Source organism: Sciurus carolinensis, unplaced genomic scaffold (genome assembly GCF_902686445.1).
Source record: "Sciurus carolinensis unplaced genomic scaffold, mSciCar1.2, whole genome shotgun sequence".
NCBI lineage: Eukaryota > Metazoa > Chordata > Mammalia > Rodentia > Sciuridae > Sciurus > Sciurus carolinensis.
In genome coordinates, this window is record NW_025920154.1 from 983,338 (window position 1) to 1,003,960 (window position 20,623).

The window sequence follows — 20,623 nt, forward strand, 5'->3', positions numbered from 1 at the left end:
CGCTTCTCCTTCCTCTGTTCTGCTAGATTCCTTGCACATGTCTACTTATTTATATTTGATTGGTTCTTTTTACTTATGCATAAAGGTGAAATTCCCCATGGTATACTTCTACATGCACATGAGTTTTAAAGAATTCATTCTGCAATGCCTCCCCTCTCTTATCCCTTCACTTTGCCTCTCCATCTCCTTCTACCTTCCCGATCTTCCCTTTATCTTTATGATTTCCCTACCCCTTTCCTTTATAGTACTTTAACTTCCACATATGAGAAAATACATTCTACTTTTTAGTTTCTGAGTCTGGTTTAACTTACCATAATATTCTCCATTCCCATCCTATTACCAGCAAATGCCATCATTTCATTCTTTTTCATGGCTGAGTTGAACTCCATGCGTGTGTGTGTGTGTGTGTGTGTGTGTACACATTCTGGGTTGATTCCATATTTGGCTATTGTAAAATGTTCTGCAATAAACACTGAGATGGCTGTATCATTATAGTATACTGATTTTAGGGAAAAACACTAAGGAGTGGGATAACAGGATCATATGATGGTTTCATTCATAGTTTTTAAAGTAATCTCTATACCACTTTCCAGAGTGGTTTTACTAGTCTTCAGTCCCATTAATAATGTACAAGTGTACCTTATAAAGTATATCTTAACAATGAATAATGAAATTAATAAGATTCTCATTTATCTTAATATCTTACAGAAGAATACTCAACTACCAACTTTATGTGATCATGACTTGATTTCACTCATAACTCCGTTCATTTCCATTACCCAGGAAGGCATTGCTCATTTCCCTTCCTTGAGACTGTCTCATAAATGAGTGGATGAGCAGCCAGAAGTGCATAAGTATTGATACATGCTGGATAGAGTTCTCTGAAGCATCCGAACCATCATAACATGGTTCCCCACTCAAACAGATCACACTAAGGAAAATGACACACTTTTAGTTCAAGTTTGTTCTGACTGTCCCAGCATAAGCAATGCAAATGAAGTAATAACACTTATAGGACTCCTGTTGAATAGGTAGTTGAAGACCTCATTTGTGTTTCCGTCTTACTACCTATATTCCAGGTTCACCTATTAATAATAATACAGTAAGTGGTCTTAATATTTACTGCTAGCAACAATATGACCTCAACACATCATTCTCACAGACTTCTTTCTTTTTTCCTAGGGGATTCTCATCTCTTTAGATGAGTCCAAATGTCTGATTTTCTCCTCTTACTCCTCAAATCATGATCACCGTCACATTAAAATGCACATAAAAACATTCAATTGAGGCTTTTAAATTAAGGTACATGATTGACTTGGGAACAAGAACAATAAATCTGAAATGTATTTAGATGTGCTGTGGGAAACATTATTGCAAGAGGTCCTAGATGTTGAGGTGAGACCAAACTGCAGTTAGTTTGATGTGGGAGAAAATAAGAATTTTTAGATGAACTTGGTTGTTAAGGAAGGAAGGAACCTCTGGGGCCAGAAAAACAAATAATTAACTATTTTGTAGTGGAAAGAAGGGAAAAAAATATTTCCTTCCTGAACTGAAATATAGTATATCCTACTTTGCTTAGATCATCATCAGGAAATTTGGATTTTCTAAATAGCTTAACTGCTAATTAGCAGTGCAAAGTTGCCAGTTGTGTGCTATTAAACTTCAATGTTCCTGTTTCTGGTAAACTGCTGCAAGAATAGGATGAAGTTGAAGAAATTATCTATGCCATGTGTTGGGGTTTGATTTAGTGTGCCCTCCTTTCTATTTTTACTAACACTTAGGACACTGTGCTATGAAGATCATTCTAAGCAGTTTCCACCATAATGAAAACTCTATAAATATAAGGATTGTATGTGATTGAATTTCATATTCCAGAATCCTATCTTGACACTTAGTAGGCAATCAGTTTTTGTCAGATAAGTGGGGACAGCATGAAGATCACTAAGAACTATCATTCCAGGGATATGAACACCTATCCACCTTGGCGGTGAACATTCATGAAAAACCTGAAACCAGGTCAGGGATGTAAGCTGAGCAGCAGAGAGCTTGCTTAACATGTAGAAGGCCCTGTGTTTGATTCCCAGCACCACTAAACAAAGAGAAAACCAGAAACCTATTGAGAAATGAGATTTTTTTCCTAAGAATAATATTCACAAACAGGTTAACATTTACAGAGAATTTTAATAGAACAAAATGTAGGTTTTAAAACTAGTTTCTGGCTTAATGATCTTATTTAGTTGGTGCCATCAAGGATGAACAAGAATAATGATGATGAGCTAAGTTCAAGAAGATGAAATCATAAAAGAAAAGTCCTACATTTAGGTTTTTTAAAAGCAGCAATAAAGAATTGAGCAGACTTGACAGCAACTCCTGTGTTTTTCTGTTAACCACAAGTTCCCCAGCAACCAGGGGTGGGCATAGCTAATTGAGAAGTTAACAGGGACATTCAGGTGCATTGAGTGGGCATGTACTTATAACAAAGAAAGAAAGACAGTTCAGTTCGTTTCTGGGTTTTATCCATAAATTATATAAATTAATAAAATGTTATTTGTAAAACCAATAATCTTTTTTAAAGATTCATATTGTATTAAACAACCAAAGCGAAGGAAATTTGGATATTGTACATTTCCTTTAGTTTTTCCTTCTTGTGCTCAATGATAGTTAATAGCCACAGCTCAGACTTCCTTAACATTTCACAGCTGACCAAATACAGGGATAATATATCATACGTATTAACTATCTTAATAATTACAAGTCCTACTTCTTTAAATTTTCCTATCTTCCATAGGGATTTCACCTTAGCTCATAGCTGAGGGAATATACTCTTCATTTAAGTTTTCGGTCTTCCTTCCTGAGTCAGTGGTTTGGGACTGAACTTTAATTCCTCTAGTTAATAGGATATTTCTAAGAACCAGCATGTTTTGCTGGAGACTCATTACAAAAAAGAAAAGTATATTCATTAACACTTTTCATAGAATTAATTTAGTAGATTTCTATGGTCTCTGTTGAGAAAGAATCCTGAACAGAAGTTTAGATTTGTTTAAGGAAAATGTAGAAGAGGATTTAATTGCCAAATTTACTTTTTCTTTTTTTGTGCCTCTTAGAACATAGTTGTAACTAAGTAAAAGTATGCCAGACTTGTGTCCAAGTTTTGTTTCCATTTTTATTAGCAGTAAAATTTTAGTCAAAACATTTTTTGATCTGTGACCTCTAGCTAGTTTGCTGCAAAATGGGGATAAAAATCACCTCCATTACCTCACAAAGCTTTTGAAAGTCTCCAATCTTCGTTAACTCTTAAGTGGTAAATTAATATATACACTTACTAAGAATATTGTACTTTATCAAATCATGTCATCACTTGAGTTTCTATGAGAACTTTACTTTTCTTACATGATTAAGCTTACCAGAAAGAGGCAAAGAACAATTAATAATCAAAGGTTAAATCAAGAAATACAGGATGGATGGATGAATTTCAAGTCTGAGCTCTGGTCTTACCACTGGGGCTAACGTTCTCAAGTCAGGGGCTTCTCAATCTTTCCAGAGAATAAAACTCTGTGGCCTCACCAGGGAACTACCAAGACAGAGAGAGAGCCCTGGAGGTTCAGCTGCTTTCAATAAAAATACAAAAACTCAATCAATAAATGGGTTAAGGATCTGAGCAGATACTTCACAGAAGATATCAGTCAACAAATACATGAAAAAATGTTCAACATTTCTAGCAATTAGAGAAACGCAATTTATTTTTCTTTGTAAATATAGTTCATTCCATGTATGAATTGTCATTCTAAATCAGTCCCAATGTTATCAAAGGAATCCTTCTAAAACTGATTCTGAAATAAAGTCTACCCTTCATCACAATGTTGTATGACTCCCTTGCCATGTAAATGGACCAGCCTATACATGGATCTCACCTTCACCCTACATCAGCCTGTGGTCCAATCACCTGGACATATACTTCAACAAAGAAAAACCTGAAAAAACCTGCAGACATCTTCTCTGAGCTTCCTCATCCTTCAGACCTTGAAAATCTTTGCTTCCCCACTTTGACCATTCACTCTGCCTCATCTTGTCTTCTGACTTTGTAGAACCACTCCCAAGCCATTATTCTCAACCTCTACTTTCACTAACCTTCATTGCATCCATCTGGGTGAAAAGTTAACCTGAAGTCAGTTCATTGTTTAGTTTCTACCATACCCAACTCTGAGGCAGAGCTATTATTTTATTCATTATCTGCCACCTCAGTTGGCTTTCTACAAACACCCCTTGCTCTTATATTCAGCACTCACTCCAGTACTTTTGGTGTTCAAATTAAACATGTTCCACATGGAAACCATTAAGTGTCCATCCCCCAAATGTCTCTTCACCCTCTACAAAGGAAGACACCCATTTCAGAGATGAAACAAGACAGGCAATACTCAAAAGGCCAAGTGCATCTATGGCCTACCCACCTCAGCTCAACACATAGGTGTTCTTATCTTTGGCCTAAGCCACTCCTCCACTTGTACCCTATTCCCATCACTTTTGGTCTCTCAAGACCATATGTTATCAATTATCCTTCCTCTCCTCAGTCTTCCACATTCCCTCTCTATTCCCTTTGGTACCTAAACATGCTATAAATACTCCTGGGCTTTGAAGGAAAAAAGATTTTTCTCCCTTCACTCTTCTTTGCTTCTAAACTACTCTGATTTCCTTTGCCCCTGATGCAAAAGCTCCTGAGCTAATCACATACCTTTGCTGGTTCCATCACCTCACCACACCTTGCTCTTTCCTTTCAGTCTGAAATCCGGATAGTGCTCTGGGTACTCAGATTTCTCTCTCTCAGAATATTCAGTGCCCTTTTGGTAAATTCAATGACTACTTTTCAGATTTACTCTTACTTAATATCTCTTGGCAATATTTCTCATCACTTAGCATTTCCTTTTTCTTTCCCCCCAATACTTTTCTGTCCTTACAGGTCTCCTTGCAGCTTGTTTTCTCCTGCCCATTACATAGATGCTCATCTACATGTCGGGCCCTTCTCTATGGGAATAACAGCTCACACTGACTCAGTCTCTCTCCCCCAGACTCACTCTCCTGAACCCTAAATACAAATAACCAATTGCTTTTGTTTTGATTTCTTTTGGTACTAGGGCTTGAATCCAAGGGCACTTAACCACTGAGTCACATCCCCAGCTGTGTTTATTTTTTTATTTTGAGACAGAGTCTTAAAAAGTTGTGCAAGGCCTAAGTTGCTGAGGCTAGTTTTGAACTTATGATCCTCCTGCCTCAGTCTCCCTAGTCACTGTGATTATAGGCATGCATCACCACACCTGGCTAACCAATTGCTTTTTGCATGTTTAAGTAGATGCCCTCAAATTCAATATGACCTAAGTTAAACTAACTGTTCCCACAATCTGTTTCTTCTCCTGTGTTTTGTTTTTGCAGTGCTGGGGATGGAACCTAGGGTCTCTTGCATGCTAGGCACTGAGCTGCACCTCCTGTATTTATACACAGTAATAGCATCACACTGAACCTTAATGCTCAACTCAGATTCTTGGGCATATGCTCCTCATCTCAGCCCTCTCCCTCAACTTCATACATACAATCAAATCTCCAAGGCTTTTCATTTCTACTTTCTGAAGCAGTCCTTCTCAAAGTATGGTCCTTGGACCAGCAGAATCAGGATTACCTGGGAACTTCTTAGAAACGTAAATACTCCAGCCCCATCCCAGACCTCCTGAATTAGCAATTTGTGTTTTCACAAGCCCTTCAGGTGATTCTGACTCAACCTAGAGTTTGAGGTTGGCATTAGTAAAAATTCTAATCTAAATATCCTTAGAATCCACTCTACTCACCCTAAATTTCTTTCCCAAATATAAGATTATTTTATAATTAACTATTGTGGTAATCAGGTTGAATAGGAAAGAAATTAAAGATATGTAGAAAGGAGACAAAAGGGAAGGGAAAAGACACTACATCTTTAAATCTAAAAGCCCCATGATCCCAGTACTCATACCCTTAGTCCTCAGGCCTGTCCTCCTTCCTGGCCTGTCACCCCAAGTTCTTGATAAAACTATAAGCTTAGTTACTGTAAGTTCACCAATATAAAAAAAATTGCCTTGTTTTAGGACTGCTAGCTTACACAATGTATTTTTAGATTACAGAACACAAAGGGAGACATATTTTAAGAAACTTATAATATGGGCACATTCCAAACACTATGTAATAATCAGAGATGACAATGTTAAACTAAAGATTCTAAAACAAAGAACAGACCACCATGTCTTGTGATTACGAGGCTGATGCCATTTCCACATGCCTTCCCATGCCCATACCCCACAAAGTAGAGCCTACACCTGAAAAAATTCTTTTTCAAGACAGCTGCATTCTACTGATAAAGTATACCCTCACTTTTTATTTTTTATTTTTTAATTTTTTTTAGTTGTTCATGAACCTTTATTTTGCTTATTTTTATGTGGTGCTAAGGATCGAAACCAGTGCCTCACATACACCAGGCAAGCACTCTACCACTGAAGTATAATCCCAGATCCTCCCTACCCTCACTTTCTGTAATAAACTTCTATCTTTGCTACTGAAACCTGACTCGTCCTTAATCCCCCACCACCCCGACCCCACAACTGGGAATTGAATCTACGGGTGCTTTACCACTGAGCTACATCCATAATCCTTTTAATTTTGTTTATATATTTATTTTTTGAGACAGGTTTCACTAAGTTACTGAGGCTGGTCATGAACTTGGAATGTTTCTACATCAGCATCCAAAGTCACTGGTGTTACAGGCATGCTCCACTGGGTCAGTCTCTTAAATTCTTTTCTGCAACAAGTCAAGAACCTGGAAGGTCCCAGTAAAGGTCTTTTCTGATGGAAAGACCTCCTCAAACCTCTTATATAGTGACAGTAATATGTAAAGAAAAATAAGATTATAATTTATTAAGGAAAAGATAAATTTCTTATCGTAGTGCAACTCCCTGAATAATTTGAAGTCTTTTCAAAGGAGAGGGGTAGGCTTAGGTAAAGGGATCAAAATGTAGTTAGAGATTCTTCCAGAACTTGACATCATGAGTGTGTGCTTGCTTACCCTGAGTGGTCACTTTGTACATGCATAAGTTCACTGACAGGAAATGCATCAGCAGAGGTTGCTGGAAACAGGTACATCCCTGGAGTTCATTATTTTGCATCCAAGGGTTTGAAAAACACTGGTTAAGGACGCAGTTTTCTGAATGAAGAAGAAAACCTTTAGTTATGGTCATCTAACCTTGCCAGAAGATTACGCAATATATTAAGTAGCATGCAGTGTTACATCACACAAAGTCAAAATAAAATGAAAAAGAGAGGAACTTGGAATATGCTTCAGTGGAAGAGCACTTGCCTGGCATGTGCAAGGCCCTGGTTTCAATTCCCAATACCATAAATCAGAAGGACTGGGAGCAGGGTGCAGCAGCACACACCTGTAATCCAAGCAACTTGGGAGGCTGAAGCAGGAGGAATGCCAAGTTTGAAACCAGTCTCAGCAACTTAGTGAGGTCCTAAGCAACTTAGGGAGACCCTGTCTCAAAAGAAAAAGAGCTGGGGATGTGGTTCAGTTGTTAAGTGTCCCTAGGTTCAATCCCTAGTACAAAAAAAAAAAAAAAAAAAGGATTGGGGAAACTGGAGGCACATATACTATTTTTCAATAATTTTAAAAAGTCCAACTAACAACAAAAAAAATCACCATCTTCTACCCACACCTTCTTCACAATTGAAGCCAATATCTATCTCTCCTGCATCAATTATAACAACTCCCTTAGTCTGCCAATCTCCAAACCACACCCAGAGCATACCTTTTAGTCACTACACCACAGAATGTTCCCTCTGATACATAAATCTGATCATCCCACACTCCTCCATCTAACAACCTCCAGTGGCTTCCTACCATTCTTGCAACTAAGGTTCAGTTCCTAAACCCTTCTTCCATAAGCCTTCATAAAAGAATGACCCAGCATTGATTCCTAAGGTGGCTCCTCTGTGCCTCCTCCACTCCCTACCAAGGCTGACTCTTGGCTACAGTCATACTGACCACACAAAGCTTTCTACCACCTCCCACTAAATACCAATACTAAATAAATGTGTCTCTGTGTCTGTTCATCTAGAAGTCTCTTTTGCAGTAAGCCACATAAGAATAGAAAGAAGATATGCATTTTTCACAATGGAAAGAAGATATGCATTTTTTCATAGAAAAGTTTAGTAAAATTTGTGCGATTGGCTATTAACCACACATAGTTGAAGGCAGAAAAATCAAACTCACCAAATGATTCACTTTCTAAATTTTGCCTGAGTATAAACTAGAAGTCAGTCAACTACAGCCTACAAGACAAATATGATTAGCCCATTGTTTTGTAAGAAAAAGTTGTATTAGGACATACAGCTATATTTATTCATTGTGAAATTGTGGCTGATTTCATGGTGTGACAGCAGAGGTGAGTAATTTGCATCTCTAAGATAGTTACTAAAACTAAAATGCTTTCTATCTGGCTCCTTAAGAAAATCTTTGTTAGCTCCTGAATAAATCTTCCTTCAAGTTTCCTAAGTCCAATAAATATTGGGAGGGGGAGGGGGAACTCCAAAAGCTCCTGGCTGGGGTGATGTTCTCTTAGTACAAGGTACCTGCACTTTCACAGCTTACCAATGCTACACTTCTCCTGGTTCTTGAGATAAGGGAAAGAAGGTCAAAAGAAATTCAAGTTCCATCAACAGAACTGATTGATATTCAGTGCATACCCAACAGAAGGATAAGAAAAGAAAATCATGACAGAAAAGTTGGGTTGAGTCACCCTTTTTAATAAAAAGTCCATCACAGAAATTCAAAATGAATTGAATCACCCAACACTATTTGCCAAATGGGTGATAAAAAGTACCTGTTTCTGAAAGCCAAACGGATATCTGAAACACCACAGTCCTCTTATATGAGAAAAAACAAAGTACACCCTCCTTTAAAAGGTGTGACTGCCACAAATGTCTTTTAAAAATTCATTTTTCTAAACTTAAATGAACTTCATGGTTGGGTAACATTTTAAAGTCCATACAAGTACTGAATGGCTGCATTTTCTGAGCTCAGAAAAATGTGTTGAGAGAAATAAAAATAATTACCATTACTACTTCTGTAACAACACTTTTTGGTTCTCATTCTCAGATTGAACACAGGACCTCACACATGCTAAGCACATGTGCCATTTAAATAAGACTGCAGTAAGATTTCTAAACAACATAGTGCAGAAGATCGCCTATTTGCCCTTCTGAAATAAAGCAAAAAGTAGCATGTATTAGAAATTTATTAATTCACATATCAGATCAGAAAAATCTCAAAAGAAGCTTAAACATAGTAATCTCAAAGTATAGTTAAAACATATGCTCAAACACATATGTAGAAAAATGTGGGGCTGGGATTGTAGCTCAGTAACTGCTTGCCTTGCACATGGGAGGCACTGGGTTCGATTCTCAGTACCATATAAAAATAAATAAATAAAATAAAGGTATCCATCTAAAACTATACACACACACACACACACACACACACACAATGTATGTATATAAAAGAAAAATTTGGATACTAATTGCTATAGGATTCAGTTACATAAACATTCACTGAGTGGTAACAGGACAAATTAGAGATAAAAAGAAACATGACAGTAATTTTCAAAACCATAGAACCCAAAAAAATAATAATTTTTAAAATATATAATAAAAACTCTATTTCACACTGAACTATCTAACTACAAACACAGAGGACATAATTTGGTAGTATACAATTAATCAACCCTGTGGTTAAAAGCAATGACTAGGGGTTGGGATCATGTTTCAGTGGTAGGGCACTTGCCTCACGTGTGTGAAGCACTGGGTTCAATCCTCGGTACCATATAAAATAAAATAAAATAAAGGTATTGTATCTATCTACAACTTAAAAAAATGCTAATAAAACAATTACTAGGTAGGCACCATGGCACACACCTATAATCTCAGCTAGCAGGAGGCTAAGGCAGAAGGCAAGTTTAAGGCCAACCTCAGTATAATTTTTGAAACCCTGTCTCAAAAATAGAGAAAAAGGGCTGAAGATGTAGCTCAGGGATGGAGTACCCCTGAATTCAACCCCCAGTACTCTGAGGAAAAAAAGGAAGAAAAGAAAGATTGATTATGAGAAACTACTTTGCTTGACTATCTTTGTTTAAAAAAATATATTAATACAGGGAAATTTTTCCAAAATCATGTAAGTGGTAAGTGAACAACCTTCAAAGAATGAGGTCAAGTTGAAATGTCTTAATATATATCTACTTACATTCTTTAAAAAACAAATCCATTTTATAATTAAACATGAAAATAGATGAAAAATGTCTTTTGGAAAAAACTTAGCAAATTTCTTCCTAGAGATATTTTTTACTTGTTCCCATCAGTAATCTACCCCATGAGAATTATCCAAGTAAGAATATCAAACTTATTCCATTTAGAAGAGTTCTTTGAAAGAGAAGAGCAATGCTACATAGCAAATCAATCTCCAGGTCATTCTGGTTCCTCTCTGTCTTAGGAATTCCGGATGAAAGAGATGTCTTTATTCTTGGGTGAGGTGTTATAGAAAGCAGTATACTTCATTCCTTCATGCCATGTCATCTAGAAAGTATGCCCTACACACATGCATACATAAAGCTAAATAAGTTAGTCATATGTCAATATTTGAATGGTCACAATCTATAGACAAAACTAGGGAAGTTGGTCACTATGGAGTGGTCACGAAAATGACTTCAGGTAGGCAGGCATGACAGGTGCGCCTTTACAATTTGCAGTTACTTCCTCATAGCGTTTCTTATTCTTTCCATTTCCATTCTACTCGCTCCATAAAGATGTGGAGGAGCAAGCACTGGGGCAAGAATGTGGTAATCAAAGCAGTAAAATCAAGAATAGTAAACAGAATAAGAAAGAATGATGGCAATGAGCCCAGAAGTAGAGATCCAACAGAGTCAAGTCTCAAGCCAACTAATTCCCAAACAAATTCACATTCCATCACATCTTGCTTCCCTCCCTCCATGGGTTTTCATGATTATTAAACATAGGTAAGCCTTGATCATTCAAGACAAGGCACTCTATAGATCTCCAGTTTCTCCTCTCTTTGGTCGCCCTGGATTCCTGACAGCCCTTTTCTTCACAAGACATTTGTTGAATTGCTATGCCACATTCTGCGATCAAAACTTTGAAGACAATAATTAAAAGTAATAATTGTTAATAACTGCATGGCACTTATGTGCCAGGCATTGTGCTAAATGTTTCCTTGATAAATTAATTCAAGATACCGCCAGAAGTAAAAATTATTATTATACATAAAAATTTTACTGTGACCTTGGATAAACATTCTAACACCTTACCTAAGTAGAAGAAATGGGATTAGAACACAGCCTAGGACTAGAATCTGCTCTTAACCACTCTGAGGAGACCTGTCAGTTAAACACAGGGACTTAGCACTGCACTGTTCAAGGAGACATCTTTACACAAAATTTAATTTACGTTTGGGTAAATGTCAATTGTAATGTGTACAATAGGTCCTTTGAGAGAAACAATGTAGAGTTAGATGGCTAAAGAAGTCTGAGAAAGAGGACATCTAACTATGAACAGTATCCTATGAAAAAGAATGTAACTTAATGGAGAAATAACAGAAGCAGAGAAACCCACAGTTGTGAGAAAACATGGACAGTCAGGAAAGCCGATAGCACTTCAGCATGGTGAAGGACAAAATCTGTAGGAGAAAGGGGAGCAGGTCAGAAGCTAGAAAAGTAGAAAGGATTGAAGGCAAGAGAAAGACCATGAGATCCAAGGAATGTGGACTTTATTTAAACAGAGAAACCATTGAAGGCTTATGAATAAAAAATGATATGATCAGATATAGATTAAAGAGTTTCTCAACCTCAGTGCTATAGTCATTAGTACGGGATAAATCTTTGCTGGGGGATGGATGGAGTATCCTGTGCATTGTAGAATGCTTCACAGCATCTTTGGCCTCTGCCCTCTGGATGCCAGCTGCAACCCTCCCCACATTGTGACAATCAAAAATATCTTCTAACATTGTCAAATATCCTCTGGAGAACAACATGGCCATGAAAATAAGAACCAAGGGAGATTAAGGTAACTGGACTGGAGACTAGGCAAACCCAAGGAGGTAATGAAAAGGCCAATACAATAATCCAAACAGATGATAACTGACGTGACAGCTAATTTATCCCATTCTTCTCAGGCAAAATGGCCTTATAATTTAGCCCTCTATTATCATCTGGAAAATATTCCAAGTCCTCTTTGTGTACAACCCTCTTCACCTCTGAGGGTCACTCATCCAATTGTGTCACATTTATCCCTGCTTATCACAGACATTTACTGACCTCTGCAGTATAGTCTCGTACTTGCCCAGGACTATCATATGGTCCTGTGTGTGCTTCACAAGCTGACTCTTCTATGACTCAATGGAAAGTTATGTTCCAGTCAACACTCCTGAGTGTCCTAATGACAGTGAGTATTCTCTCTACCACTGACTGAAGTCCACTGGAACACCTCCATCTCTGAAATCCTTAACAACAATACCACCCCTCTGGCCACAAGCTTCAGTGAATCCATTAGCTGTATATTCTCACTTACTCTTTTTTTCTTTTTGCAGTGCTGTGGACTGAACCCAGGGCCTTGTGCTTGTGAGGCAAGCACTCTGCCAAATAAGCTATATCCCTAGCCCCTCTCACTTATTCTTCATTGTCCTCAAAAACTTTAATCTTGGGGATGAGGAGATGGCTCAGGGGTAGACCACTTGCCTAGCAGATGAGGCCCTGGGTTGGATCCCCAGTTATCACACATACAGAGACACACACCCCCAAAAGAAAAAAGAAAAAAGAAAAATCTAAGGGACAAAGCATTTAAATCTTTTGATTCATTAAATTTCTCTTAATCTACTGATTCACTTTTTTTTTAAGCACATAACTTATGGTATATGCTAGCAACATTAGTTTCTTTGCCCTCTATCAACTGACACCATGATGTCTCAAAGAATAAATTATATATGTCCAGAAAAGAATTATCATCTTCCCTAAAACCTATTCCCTCTAGTATATTGGCTCTTAGTAGATTATCTCAGAAATGCAAATCAGAAACCTAAAGAAGTCATCTATTCTATTTCCCCACATCCAATCAAATGGTAATTCCCATCAATCCTAAATATTCCTCATACTTATCTTTTTCCAGCCCCACTACCTGTTTTCAGTTTAGGTTCTTTTCTGATCACCTGGATGCTAATTTTAACTTTATTCAATCTCCTTTATACTCTGCCACCACCAAAGTAATATTTTGTAAATACCTGTTTATGACTCAACAATTCAAAGTTATTCAAAAGCATCCCCAGGGTGACATAAATGTTCTTGTTTGCATGTCTGGCCTCCTTTCTACACATCATTCTATCAACTTACACTTGAGGAAATACTTATAAACCAAGTTCTCATGAATCTCCAAGAATTCACATGTGCTCCCTAGTGCACAGACCTCTCCTTTTAAAGCTGGAGTAAACACCTATGTTCTTTAAGTCTTGCCCCAAGAACTACCAAAGTGACCCTGCTAATGTTTCTCCTTTGCTCCTGCTGGTGTACATATCTCTAGTGGGGCCCCAAACATGAGTAGGATCTCTGGTGATGGCAAAAACACTGAACACTTTCTATGTGCCCTAGAGTATGCAAAATGCTTGACTTATATCATGCTTCCTCCTTACTCAGAAACTACTATATTATTCCTCACTTTACAGAGAAGAAATAACTTTGAGAAACTAAGCCACTAATTTCACACAGGAGGAAGTAGGATATCCAGGATAGTCTATGAAACCCTCTTCAATAACTGAGCTTCAAGAATTATTTTGCAAGTCTTATTCTACATGGTATACTATAAGCCAGTAGAGAACTGAGCCTTTCTTTTCATCTGTGTCCCGAGTAACTGAAAAGTTGGGGATGGAGAGGGCAGGAAGAGAAGGAAAGAGGTGAAAAAGCAAATATCTAAATAACTCAGTGAAAGAGTGCCACCCAGAACTCAACTTTGCATGCTAGAGAACCTGGGTTGGTTGGGGGTGGTGGGGTGGTGGTGGTAAGGAATTTCATTAAATGGAAACTCAAAGACATTAAGCATATGGAAGGAGCGGGGTCATGTTTCTTCTCCCCAAAAAGAAAATAAGAGGCAATCAAAAACTGTTCTCCCAAGTATAGTGATCCATGCCTGTGATCCTAGCTGCGAGGAAGGTAATTTAGCAAGACCCTATCTCATAAATAAAAAAGGACTGGTGCTGTAGCTCAGTGGTAGAGCATCCTGGGTTCAATTCCCAATACAGCAAAAAAAAAAAAAAAAAAAAAAAAAAAAAGAGAGAGAGAGGAGAAGAAAAACAACAACAAATTCTTGTGCCAGGTGGGTAAAGCCTGCGGAAGAAAGGGACAAACTACATGTAAACTAAACACAGAATACCTGGAACACTTTCAAGCAAGTGATTGTTAAATATAAAATTCATTTGAACTTGACCTGAAAAACAACTCTTTTGAATGTCATCTATAATATTGGGATAGTGAGAAGAAAACAGAATCAGAACACATTACCTGCCTCTGCAAATCAATATTTAAAAGCAGTTCATGTTTCCCAACTTTTAGAATAAATGTATTGATAAAACATTAACCTTAAATGTATGCCCTAGGGCTAGGAAAGTAGCTTGGTGGTAAAGCTCAGGTTTATGAAATAGAAAGTTCTGGGATCCATCCCTAGCACTGCACCCCCAAACCCCTCAACCCCCGCCAGAGAAAAAAGCATCTGGTAGAAACTGGAAGGCAGATGTGGCTCAGATTCAGGAGAGCAAAAGATAAGGTATAATTTCATAAGGTAAGTGGGACAGCAAGAGATATTATCCAAAGTTGATGGAAAATAGCAAAAAACTATAGGCATATATTTAAAATTCAAAGACTGCTAAAGAGAAACTAAAGCAATATTACCTGTATTATAAAGAACAGGGAGGGATTAAAAAGGGATTATAAAGAACATGGGTATAAGTGAGCTAAATCCTCACCTGTGACAGTCAGAAGGCAATGACAATGCTAAGAATGGCATCAGCAAATGTAAATACCCCAGGTCCACAGGGTTGCACAAGAGCAGGGAGCACAGGGAATCACACTAAATGGAGCAGGGCTAGGGCAAGGAGCAGGGCCTGCTGTTTGTCATGCAGCTCACTTGCTCTTTAACCATGTGGATACAGAAATCAGGAATTTTTCTAAGTTCTTAAAATTAAAACCTAAAATAAAATGAGTCAAATTGAAGGAAGGGATTTCAGTTTAAATCTATTTTTGTCACTTCATTAACAAAGATCTTAGAAACCTGCCTAATGGAATAGATTTAATACATGTTTATAAAATGAATTCCAATAAATAAAATCATAAATTTTACCAGTGACTTCTATGCTAAAATTAGAAGTATCTGTAAGGAAAAGAAATGTCAGCTAAAAAAATTTAGGGCTGGGGTTGTAGCTCAGTGTTAGAGCAGTCACTCAGCATGCGTGAAGCCCTGGGTTTGATCCTCAGCACCACATAAAAATAAAGGTACTGTGTCCATCTACAACTAAAAGCAAAATATGTTTTTTTTAATTTAAAGCTGGTCTAAACAGTATCATTTAATACCACATTTAAAATAAACAACTTGATGAGTTATTACTATACACAAAAATGTTTCAAAAATATATAGTAAAATGTGTATATATAAATCACCCCTCCATCTCTGCGTTCTGCATCTGCAAATTCAACAAACCTTGAATTAAAAAATATTCAAAACAAAACTTCATCTGTGCTGAACATGTACAAACATTTTTATCATTCTTCCCTAAATAATTCGGTATAATAACTATTTACATAGCATTTACATTCTATTAGGTATTATAAGTAATCCAAAGATAATTGTAAGTATATAAGAATATGGGCATAGGTTAGATGAAAATACTTTTAGATGCTAGCATCTGCAGAATTTGGTATAGTGAAAAGGTCCTGCAACAAATTCCCAGCAGATACTGAGGAACAATTATATGTATGTATATATGGATATTCCCTCAGAGATGAAAGATGTGTCATAGCTTTTACTGTTTCTCAAGAAAAAAACTGTATGAGGAGGGGCTTGAATAAATAGCTTTTTAATTTTTTTAGTTGAACCACTAGTATTTTATTTTGACAGCTGAATATAAAAACAGTGGATACAATAATCTACAGGATCATTATCATCTATAGGAAAATTACTGAGGTATCCTGCAATCATCAGAATTTATGCAAGTTTGTATTTAACCTATAAAGACAAATGAAAATGAATCTATTTTTCAGAGTGAATAAATAGCTTCTAAATATTCTTCCTGCTCTGAAGAAAAAAAATGAATTCAAACAATAATAATCACTTCTGTTTATTCACTTTTGTCCTGGCTATTGGTGACAATGAATAGATTACATTTCACTGTTTACTCTTAGTTGCTCTTGGTTTTGATTAATGACACCTTTCAGCAAGTTTAAGATCTTGTTTTAGTCTTTTATGGCTTGAATTTTCATGTCTTCTTTACTCACACACTCATCCAAACCTATGTTCTTTTACATACACACCAAGGAGCTCTTGCCCATCTGGTAAACATGGGAATCACCTCATATTTACCAAAATCAGCAGATCTGGCTAGGTACAGTGGTACACAACTGTAATTGCAGCAATTTGGGAGGCTGGGACAGAAGGATTACAAATTTGAGGCCAATCCTGGCAATGTAGGAAAGTCCTGTTTCAAACTATAGTAAGAGGGGTTAGGGATATAGGTAAGTGGTACAGTACCCCAGAGTTCAATCCCTATCCCCCACACAAACTAAAGACCAGTCTTGGCAACTTACCACTTGTCTCCAAAAAAAGGGGTGGGGGGTGATGGGGTGCTGAGGATATATAGTTCGGTGGAGCACCACTGGGTTTAATCACCAGCACTGCAAAACAAAAAGCAAAAAATAACACTTCAGCAAATTTGTCAAAATCAAGTTAACTGCAACATACAAAACATAAATCCAAATAGATTCCACTAGACAGGCATTTGAGATCAGTTCATGAAGGATTGAGTAGCTATAAACACATACTCCTGCAAAAATGGCTCAGGTCAAATAAACTTGCCTAATTTTTGTGATATTTAACATAGTTATGAATAAAGAAATCCTAGAAAGCCTTATCAATAGATAATTAACAATTATGCAAGGTAAGTGTGGTTGGTTTGAAAACAGCTGACAGTGAAAGGGATCTCACTATAAATACGTTCAGAGGAAAAGCAATATTAAGGGGACCATATACTGGACTTGTTCTTGCATTATGACCTCCACTCACATGTAAGAGGTAAAAACCCTTCAGCGATAGGTTGAAGACAGGTATGCTTCTCCACAGTGCCATGGCAATGGCCTGAAACTAAAAATGATAAGGAATTTGTTTTCTCTAGATTCTAGCTCTAGCATAGAATTCTACTGAAAATACAAAGCTTGGGGGGAGAACCACAAAAACAAAAGGCACATGTGATATACTGGCAAAAAAAAGTCAAGTGATAAGTTTCTGGATCCCCAGACCACTTGGAAATAGAATGAAGTACCAGCACATTTATTAGGCTCTTAAAGGATGACAATGTTTATTTCTATCAGTACTTTTTTTTTTTTTTTTTTGACTTTTGGCTTTGTATTTACTTATGATTGAACCCAAGTCCACATTCTTTTTGTATAAGTAAATAAATTTCCATAGCATCCTAAATGAAATTAACAAGCCATAATTGGAAAAACAAAGAAAAAAAATCAGTTACTTCCATTTTTGCCATCAGAATTAATTATTCTAAATCTCATAGAGTATGAGACTTATATTTCCATATTTTAGATAATTGATATACTTTTAAAATTATACTTTTTTTTATTGTAAACAAATGGGATACATGTTGTTTCTCTGTACATGGAGTAAAGGCATACCATTTGTGTAATCATAAATTTACATAGGGTAATGTTGTTTGATTCATTGTTTTTTTCCCCTTCCCCCACCCCTCCCACCCCTCTTTTCCCTCTATACAGTCCTTCCTTCCTCCATTCTTGCCCCCCTCCCACCCCCCATTATGTGTCATCATCCGCTTATCAGTGAGATCATTTCTACCAGTCCTTTTGATGGATGAAATCATTTTAAGTATCCTGACCCTAATTTTGAAAACCAACATCATTCTACTCAACAAAAACAAAAGTTCGTGTTTGTCATGGAATAAAGTAGGTATAAGAAAAAAATAAAAAGAATTCAAGGAAAGTATATAACAAATATAAGTTCTGTTCTTATATTTTTCCTCCTAAAATTGGCCTATCTTCTCTATCCTCAGCAAATGGTACAACCATCCATTTGCCCAGCTATTTCAAACCCAAACCATGAAGTCATCCTTGATTTCTTCTTTTTCCTTGGTTCTCACATCTGACCCACCAGAAGTCTAAATGCCATAAGTCCCATCAGATCCAACTCCAGAATCCATCCTGAAATATAACTATCTCTCTGGCCACCATTCTACCCCAAGCTGCTGTCACCTCCTCCCACTCAAGTACTGCAACAGCCCACCTGGTATTCCTGCTTCTACTGTAATCCCTACACCCTAGTATCCAAAGAATAGGCAGAGTGATCTACATGAAATACAAAGTAAGTATTCTAATTTCTTCCCCCTGTACAAAGCCTCCCAGAAGCTCCCACTTTCATATTTAAAAACAAACAACAACAAAAAACATATTCCTTCCATGTGGATTGACTGATTTTTTTGGTACTGGGGATTTAATCCAGGGGCACTTAACCACTGAATCACATCCCCATCCCTTTTTATTTTTCATTTTCAGAAGGGCCTAGTTAAATTGCTTAAGGCCTTGCTAAATTGCTGAGGCTGGCCTCTTGACTCAGCCTCCTGAATCCCTGGGATTATAGGCATGTGCCACCCGGCCAGCTTTTCCATGGATTTAAAGACACTGCTTTTCTGGCTCATGAGTCCTTTCTGTCCCTATCTCACTAAGCTTCAGCCACACAGACCCTCTCATGCTGTGCCCACACAGGTCATGCTTGTGCTCCTTCATGGCACTATGAACTTACCTGGAGCTGCCTAGAAAGACCTTTCCTTACATCAGGCCTCATAGGTCCCCAGAGAGACTCCCCTCTGCATTCATCCTACCCCACCCTGTTCATGCTAGCAAGTTATTCAGGTTTATTTCCTTCATAGCATTTGTTATAATCTAAAAGAAAAAAAAAAAATTAACCTATGCTTTCATCTGTTGTTTCATTCCCCCACCCTGAGTAGGACATACATTTCAAGAGAACAGTAAAATAATTTCTCTTGCTTGCTAACATATCTCAGAAGCCTATAACATTGCCCATGTGAACTTCAAGAAAAACTGAATCTTGGATGCATGGATCTATGCCTGCAATCCCAGCTACTTGGGAAGCTGGGGCAGGAAGATTTCAAGTTGCTGGCCAGCCTTGGCAAGTTCAAAAAAAGTCTTGTAACCAAGGCTTTGCAAGACCTTGTCTCAAAATAAAAAATGAAAAGGGCTGAGTGTAATATAATATAAAGCTGCTCCCTGCCCTTTAGGCTGCTGTCATTTCCCTGCCTCCCAACTTCTTGTCAGTCTGTGAATACCCTAGCTACCTATTGGTTCATCAGTCAGCCTGCAGGTATCCTTCTCCATTACTGATCCTGTTAACCCCCGAATTTGACTTGCTTAAGAATAGGTCCCCGCCATTTTCTCTCTTCTCCTCACTTTCATGCTCTCTCTTTTCTCCTCACATTCATGCTTTCTCTCTCCTTCTCACTTTCTTTCTCTCTCCTTCTCACTTTTCACACACTCTCTTGCACGCACTCTCTCTCTCTTTTCCTCTCATTTTCTCTCTTACCCTGCAGGGAGATGCTCTGTTTGCTTAATAAACCCTCTTATGTGAGTTCCCGTGTCTGGAGTGGTTTCTGGGTTCTTACATTGAGAGAGGTGGCTCGGCAAAGTATTCCTGTGTTCAGCCCCCAGTGCCCCACCACCACCAAAAAAGGAAAAGTTGAATCTCCAACGAGTGTCCCAAATGGTAAACTGCCTAAAATTAAAAATGGCGCCTGACAGCCATTTGCTGACTGTGGGGTCATACATGTACCCTGTGTTCCTGGAGGAACCATTCACTTATCTTTGTGACCCTTACCTGAGGCATTTTACTGGTTGGATAAACAGGCTCCTATTCTCTGTAAAGTCTCATTTTGCTGCTAAGACCTACATAGAGTCATATGCAAATATCGACAAATCAGGAATGGTCATGATTGAAATCCTTCATTTACATAAAACCAATCAATCAGGATTGAACTTCCAACATGCCTCATTTGCATAGGCAGAGGAATAGGAGCCTGGGCAGTAACTTTCTCTAATATACCCCTTCACCCAACCTTGTTCCTTCTAGATTTACTTTCCTTTTTTTTTTTTTTTTGTACCAATGGCTGCTGCTTCTTGGTTTGCAAACTTTGGGGGGCGGCGTGAGGGTGGGGGACAGTTGTTACTGGGGATTGAACCCAGGGACTCACACATGGTTAGCA

At 37.7% G+C, this 20,623-nt stretch overlaps 1 long non-coding RNA gene across 3 annotated transcripts in view; it reads right to left on the minus strand.

The window, feature by feature from the left end:
* The window catches only part of LOC124974560 (uncharacterized), an 84,715-nt gene that overhangs the window by 39,337 nt on the left and 24,755 nt on the right, over positions 1 to 20,623 (minus strand). For all 3 annotated transcript variants that reach the window (XR_007106798.1, XR_007106796.1, XR_007106797.1), the window contains exon 3: positions 16,917 to 17,003. This is a non-coding gene — a long non-coding RNA (uncharacterized LOC124974560). The remainder of the gene's footprint in view (positions 1 to 16,916; positions 17,004 to 20,623) is intronic.